This window comes from Salvelinus sp. IW2-2015, linkage group LG31 (genome assembly GCF_002910315.2).
Source record: "Salvelinus sp. IW2-2015 linkage group LG31, ASM291031v2, whole genome shotgun sequence".
In the NCBI taxonomy this organism is placed as follows: domain Eukaryota; kingdom Metazoa; phylum Chordata; class Actinopteri; order Salmoniformes; family Salmonidae; genus Salvelinus; species Salvelinus sp. IW2-2015.
Window position 1 is genome coordinate 31453500 of NC_036870.1, and position 8242 is coordinate 31461741.

Here is an 8242-nt window from a genome sequence, read left to right on the forward strand (position 1 = left end):
GTGGTGTGTGTGTCTGTGGTGTGTGTTGTGTTGTGTGTTTTTAATATTGGTCTGACTGATTCCTGCTAACCCCTTGTTCCTGATGACTCACACACTGCAAGTGGTGGCCTTTTCACACATTGTCAACATCTCAACCCTTCTGGTGAATCTCACCAGGATTGACCACACCGCTGTGATATCACCAGGCTCAGATACGTCAAAGGGACGGGCAATCAGGATCGATACGTCACAAGGGACGAGGCATCATGGGATAAAAAGTTAGTTGCTTCGGCTCGGTTGCTCTCTGTTCTCATCTCGTGACCAAGGAGGAGGCCTTTCCTGACAAGGTCTTTATCTCTCCATGAACGAGACAGAGAGCCTCTTAGACGCATCAACTAATTTCCTCATTCCCCTCCTACAAATCCATAACTTACACACAACAAGGACGTCGTTCCGGGAATGATTGTTCACAGGGCACAATGCAAGAACAGCTAGACTAAGCACAGTGATTGTGTGTGAATGAATCCATGAATGGCAGAGACCCTCTTGAACAGATAAACAGAAGTGATGGTTTGCTGACGCTGTGGAAGGAGAGGTCACTGACTGTCTGTCTGACTCCCTGGCTTGTGCTGTCGATCCTACTGACCTGTCTGTCTGCTCCTGGCTGTGATGTCGATCCTACTGACCTGGTCTCTGTCTGACTCTGCCTGGCTGTGACTGTCGGAGGCTACTACCTGTTGATCCTGGCTGTTGGACTGTCGAGCTACGCTTGACCTGCAGGACCACCAGCAGAAAGTGTATTGTTCGCCTTCTACAGAACCAGGAAGGTCTGGTCCCGTTGACGAGAACGAGTAATCGGCCTAGAAACAAGTTATCCCCTTACGAATCAAGTTGCGCGCTTACAGAAACCAATGTATCCCTTGACTAGAAACGAGTAGGTATGCGCCTTGCGAGAACCAAGTATCGCGCTTACGAGAACAAGTATCCGCGCCGTTACAGAGACCGGATCGATTTATCCCTTACGAAGGAAGGTCTGAGTTTGATCAGAAACATAGTTCTGCCCTTACAGTAACGCAAGGATATCCCCTTTCGAGATTAACTAGGATCTCCGTTACAGACATGTATTCGTTCCCTTAACGGACCCAAGTAATCGTTTTCCCTTGACAGAATCCAAGTTATCCTTAAGAACCGTTCAAGTATCCCCTTAGCAGAAACAACGTATCGCCTTACAGATCAAGGTATTTCTTTACAGAACCAAGTCTCTGCTTTACATGAACCTAAGTATGCCCTTTACTAGAAATCAATAGTGCCCCTTACAGACCCCAAGTCCTCGCCCTAGAAGAAACAAGTCTCTCGCCCTTTACGAAACCGAGTTCGCCCTAAGAACAAGTCTCGCCTTTCAGAAAATCAAGTCATCGCCCTTACAGAAACCAAGTCTCATTACAGAACAGTATCCGCTCTTGAATGCATTGTAACCGTGTTCTTTGCCCCCTTACAGAACGAATTGTATCCCTTACAGAACTCAGTATCCCTTACAGAACCAAGTTTAATCTCGCGCTTAAGAAACTCAAGTTCTGTCTCTCTTACAGAACGCAAGTCCTGCCCTTACAGAAACCAAGTATCCCTAAAGACATCCGAAAGCTATCCTCCCCTTACGGAGAACTCAAGTGTTGTCCCCTCGTTCTCATTGAAAGTCGCTTATGTTTCCCTCTCTTTAAGAAACCAAGGTATTGTTCCGCTGTTTGTTACGTTGAATCTCGATGTGATGTCTCCGCTCCTGCTGGGTTATCTAGTTAGATCCCCAGTAGTACATTACCACATGTGGTAGGTGGGATCCCATGCCCTTAAATATCATTAAACACAATTCTGCGGTCAATTCATTATGGTCAAATGAGTCTGTTGCTCTTGTGTTGTCCATCGAGCAGGGCCAGTCGATCACGGTAGGACTTAGTGATTCCTCCTTACAGCCTGTCTCTAAGTCCTTAAGCAGACCAGCCGAGGGCGAAGTCAAGAATAATAGAAAAAGGTAACTCTTTGTTTTCTTAGTCTTCATGTAGTACATTTGATCTATTCTATAGTCTCAACCATTCCATGTCTGCTATTCCTGTCTCCTCGTAATTACGATACATATCATTGTTCGACTCTGTCTTGGTGTGTGGCTGGTTTATATCTTTTTTCTGCGTCTTCTACGCTTGTGCTATCCTACGGACCTTGAATGTCTCGTTACAGTTACCCTTTGTTCGACATACTATAACGACGTTTAGATAAGCCAATGCAGGTATCGTTTTACATGCCTTTTTAATAAGTATATAGCAAACCTGTCGGAGGATTGCACAGTGTCCATTCACGAATATCCATGATGTTATGATAGACGTTTGATGTCTTTTTCTTGGTCGGATATTACAGAGATTTCCTTCAAGTTGTATTTTCAGACATTGTTGAACTTGCCTTCGAAAACGATTTGTTTATTTGTAGCACTGCTGTCCCATCGCTCTGCTCTATCAACTTACGATCGGTGGCTGTCGGTCTTCCCCAAATTACATCACCTTCCTATTTAGGGTATTGAACTCTTACACTGATCGTTAGGTGTTCCGGAGCCTAATTGCTCTATGTGTTCTTATGTTCTACGTGGCTAATTCTACGTTCGGAGCCTAATTTCAAGGTCTGGAGGTGTGTGCTGAGTCGGCAAACGTTGTATCTTCGGTTCGGTTGTGGAAAATTTTCTTGTTTTATTAGTGTTCCAGCACGCGTTTTTTACGACCGTCGATTTTTTCGTGCAATTCACTGAATGTAGTCAACTCGTTCTTACGTTATAGCTCTCCTGCTTAAAGTTTTGCCGTGAACACTGAGGTCTGGTATCCAACTGCCTTTCGTACAAGCTTCTGTTAGGTTTAACCGTGATCATTTATCTGAGTCGTGTACCCTGCTTTTGTTACAGTCTTAAGGAGTACCGCCTGTTTCGGCAACTCACTCTGAGCGGTCCTGTTAGTCCGTTGTCTGTTTAGCCTTCAGCCATATACTCAGTAGTTAGACCGTTGAACACTGAGCTTTGTACGCTGTCTTGTTTAAGTTGCGTCAGTGTTGATTCCCCGTGACACTGAGGCGTAATGCTTTACAGTTATTTGTTTAAGCGTCCCAGAACTATCTTCTCTTCTGCCTTTTATGCTCTTTCACGCCTCCGCTTCTCGTTTTCGCTGACTCGTTATTCTGTTCACGATGGAGAGGTCTTGTCTTCGCGTGTCGTGCTAGCGACGTAGTAGTTATCAGTCTTTTTAAGCCCGATGGTGAATTATTACATTCTGAGGTTCTCTTGATTAATTCGCTGCTTTAATTGATCAGTTTTCTAAACGATGTGGGCCATACTCTGTGTTGCCGCGCTCGTGCTGTCTTTGTCTATTTGAGTGTCATTATATGTAGGCCTACCAGAGTGGCTACTTTATCATACAATACCATATTGGAGGACCAAACCCACCATGCATCCCTCTCACTATGTTTCAGGACATGGATTATATTGTCCCGCTTTATATTCTTCAATCTTGCAGTCTCTGATCCGAGTAGTCTACGCTCGCCATGCGCTGTTCGATGTTGTCTAGATTTGGTAGCGACTACAGTCTGAGACTGATAGCTAATAACAACATGCAGTGGTTTTGACACTTCTCATATGCTGTGTATATCCTTAATTGAGTTACAAGCGTAGGTGACTGGGAATGTTGTCGGTGTTTGACTGAAGTGCAAGAAGTACTCATCTGTTTATGTATGCTCGCATTCCTCGCTATCCTAGTATGTATAGTGAGATGATCAGGCGCTCGATTGTAACGTTTCCTTCTTTCCATCTTTTGGTTCTGTCTGTTTGCTGCTCCAGGTCTTCTCCGTGCTGCTGCCTCATTTGGCTACTTACTTGCTTGATTCACGCTCTGCTCCTCACACTCGTGTGTCCTTTTTCACGAATTATACCATTTCAGAAAAACGCATGTCTGTATCGTCCGCACGCCTAGACTTCTGCTTTTTCTTTTCTTTGTGAAAGATGGCTTGTAGTATCCTTTGCCAGCGTCGTCGTTAGAGGGGATTATTGCTAGACTGCTGTCTTCTTCTGTGTTTCCATAGTTTATTTCTGCTCATTGTCATATTATGCGCCACTCTTACTTATTCTGGTCTTGTCTGTGCTTGCTCCTTAGGCTTTCTTATTAGGCCGTCCTGCTGGACTGTCACGAGTTCTTGAGATAAGCAGATTGTGAAAAATTTAGTGCTTGAGTGTTGGAACTTCTTGTAGCTTTTCCAGTCGTCCATAGAGTTCTCTCATGTAGATTTTGGGAGGTTATTACGTTTTGCTCGCACGCTTTCTCTCTACGTTCTTCAACTATATTCGTCATACCCCTGGCCGAATCATGAGCCGCCCAATTGCCGGCTAAGCTGCTAGGCTGTGTTTGTCGCGACTTTATGGCTTAACCTTGATTTGACGCTATTTTAGTTATTTTGCATGTGCCAGTGTGGATCTGATTTCAGCTCTCTAGCTCCGTGTGTTTACATTTTTCTGTCTTCGTCTCCTTAACCCATATACAATCTTACTCTCTCTCGGGTTGCCTTATTGCTATTTGATTGCTGAACCTCCTGTATTTAGGTTCCTAAAGCTGTTTTAATTATACCAGCGCGTAACCGTAAATACAGAGGCTGGTTTTTGTCCTTTCTTCGCTGGTTCATCGATTTCCCGTTCTTGTTGTTTTCTCAGTCAGCGGCTTCATGTGTGTTTTACTGTCGGTTTTCCCTCCCCTCTCCATTTGGTGCTGTGACAGCTCCAAGTCGAGCTTCTATTTCTTGATGGGCTTGATTGCGTCATCAGCCGCTCGATTGTTTTTTCTATACGTTAGCTTTTTATATCCTCTATCTAGTGCCATTCGTCTTTTTGATGTACATTCTGTTATCTACTACTATATGTCTGTGATTGTTTATATCATTCCGTACTCTTTTTTTGGGTTTAGCCTCTATACTCGTTGCGTGGTTGAGGTGCTACGTTGGTCCCATTCTCTAGTCTGTATGTGCTCAACATGTACCCTTCGTGTTAGCAGGATCGTTCATGCTGAGAATTAGAGATTGAGTATTCATCGTTGTACCTATTACATCTGGGATTGATTCGCTATGATAGTGTTAGGCAGCAGAGAGCATTGGCGGCTTGTCTTTCATTTTTAGTAAGTTTTCTTTTTTCCCTTTTCGCTCTTGTCTGTCACTTAATTGGTTTTCTTTTCTCACTCTCAATAGGGTGATGTTGTGGGTGTAATTTTTGCAATTTCATGTCTCTTTTTGTCCTATACGCTGCCTAGGTGCTGTTCTTCTTCTCTGTTGCAGGTAAGGCAGGACTTGTTTGACGTGTCCGAAGGCCTATCCGGTGCGTGTTGGCCTCGTCAGGGCGGCGAGGCTACAGACAGCTTCCCCTTCGCCCGGGACTAATTTGTTACTGGTCCGTCTAAGCAGACATGTGCGCACAGTCAAACTGAAGGATGTGGTTGAAATAAAGCAGCCTTTTCCTTAGGTTAGTGCACACACACACACACACACACACACACACACACACACACACACACACACACACACACTCCTGACAGGTCAGAGGATTCCTTACCTCTCAGTCACTGTTCTCCAATGACATCAGGCAGCACAGCCCGTACTGACAGGTGGCAGTCAGGTGTGAGGCATTGATGTATTGTCTGGACTGAAGTAGGAGGTTTACCATGGGAAAATCACGCTCCACTCCTCCTGACAGGTCAAGCCTCCATCAGGCTGCTGCATCAAGACAAGCTATCGGTTGCGTCCCAAATCACTCCCTATTCCTCTATGGGCCCTGGACAAAAGTAGTGCACTATATACGGAATAGGGTGCTATTTGCGATGTGGCCCTTAGGTTTGTTGACCAGAGTGTGGAAACAGCTTTTTCTAACAGAGATACCAGTCAGCCATGACACCAGTGTTTCTTTCCAGGCTGCCTCACAAATGGCATCTTATACCCTAATATTTCTAGGGAATAGGGTGCGATTTAGGGCTCCAAAGGCAGGTCTCCGAATAAATGCCCCCACTACCACCAGCAGCAACAAGTGAGAGACTGAATCAGTCTGTTAAGAGAGAAGGAGACAAACTGTTCAGGACACGGATTGAGAAATGGAGCGATGAAAGAAAAGAGTGAAACATGTTGYAGAGAGAGGGAGGAGAGAGAGGAGGGAGAGAGAGAAAGGTGTTGTACTGTAAAAAAAATTGTCACGTGCCGAATACAACAGGTGTAGACCTTACAGTGAAATGCTTACTTACAAGCCCCTAACCAACAGTGTAGTTAAAAAAATACAAATAACAATAAGAAATAAAAGTAACAAGTAGTTAAAGAGCAGCAGTAAAATAACAATAGCGAGACTATATACAGGGGGTACCGGTACACAGTCAATGTGCGGGGGKACCGGTTAGTCGCGGTAATTGAGGTAATATTTACGTYTAGGTAGAGTTATTAACGTGACTATGCATAGATAATAACAGAGAGTAGCAGCTGTGTAAAAGAGGGGGGGCAATGCAAATAGRCTGGGTAACCATTTGATTAMATGTTCAGGAGTCTTATTGCTTGGGGGTAGAAGCTGTTTAGAAGCCTCTTGGACCTAGACTTGGCGCTCTGGTACCGCTTGCCGTGCGGTAGCAGAGAGATAACAGTCTATGATTAGGGTGGCTGGAGACTTTGACAATTTTTATGGCCTTCCTCTGACACCACCTGGTATAGAGGTCCTGGATGGCAGGAAGCTTGGCCCCAGTGATGTACTGGGCCATACGCACTACCCTCTGTATTGCCTTGTGGTTGGAGGCCGAGCAGTTGCCATACCAGGCAGTGATGCAACCAGTCAGAATGCTCTCGATGGTGCAGCTGTAGAACCTTTTGAGGATCTGAGGACCCATGCCAAATCTTTTCAGTCTCATGAGGGGGAATAGGTTTTGTTGTGCCCGCTTCACGACTGTCATGGTGTGCTTGGACCATGTTAGTTTGTTGGTGATGTGGACACCAAGGAACTTGAAGCGCTCAACCTGCTCCACTGCAGCCCCACCTGGGGGGCGGCCCGTCAGGAAGTCCAGGATCCAGTTGCAGAGGGAGGTGTATAGTCCCAGGGTCCTTAGCTTATTGATGAGCTTTCAGACACGGACAGGGAGAGGTCAGTGAAGACACTTGCCATTTGGTCAGCGCATGCTCGCAGAACACGTCCTGGTAATCCGTCTGGCCCATCGGCATTGTGAATGTTGACCTGTWTAAAGGTCTTACTCCCATCGGCTACGGAGAGCGTGATCTCACAGCCGTCTGGAACAGCTGGTGCTCTCATGCATGTTTCAGTGTTATTTGCCTCGAAGCGAGCATAGAAGTAGTTTAGCTCGTCTGTTAGGCTCGTGACACTGGGCAGCTCTCAGCTGTGCTTCCCTTTGTAGTCTGTAATGGTTTGCAAGCTCTGCCACATCCGACAAGCATCGGAGCCAGTGTAGTACAACTCTATCTTAGTCCTGTATTGACACTTTGCCTGTTTGATGGTTCGTCGAAGGGCATAGCGGGATTTATTTTAAGCTTCCGGGTTAGACTCCCGCTCCTTGAAAGCGGCTGTGCATATGTTGCCTGTAATCCTTGGCTTCTGGCTGGGATATGTATGTACGGTCACTGTGGGGACGACATCATCGATGCAGATATTGATGAACCAATGACTGATGTGACTCCTCAATGCTGTGCTTGCAAAACAGTCCTGTAGCTTAGCATCTGCTTCATCTGACCACTTTTTTATTGACCGAGTCTGGTGCTTCCTGCTTTAATTTTTGCTTGTAAGCAGGAATCAGGAGGATAGAATTCTGGTCAGATTTGCCAAATGGAGGGCAAGGGAGAGCTTTGAACAGGGCCACGACACATTAATTTTCACAAAGTTTGCTGCTTCAGTGTCTTTAGATYTTTTTGTRAGATGTTWCTATGGKATACTGAKGTATAATTACAAGCATTTCATAAGTGTCAAAGGCTTTTATTGACAATTACATGAAGTTGGTGCAAAGAGTCAATATTTGCAGTGTTGACCCTTCTTTTTCAAGACCTCTGCAATCCGCCCTGGCATGCTGTCAATTAACATCTGGGCCACATCCTGACTGATGGCAGCCCATTCTTGCATAATCAATGCTTGGAGTTTGTAAGAATTTGTGGGGTTTTGTTTGTCCACCCGAGAGATGAGATTCTCTTTTGAAGCTTGCCAGTGCTGTTATTTGACTCAATCAGCATG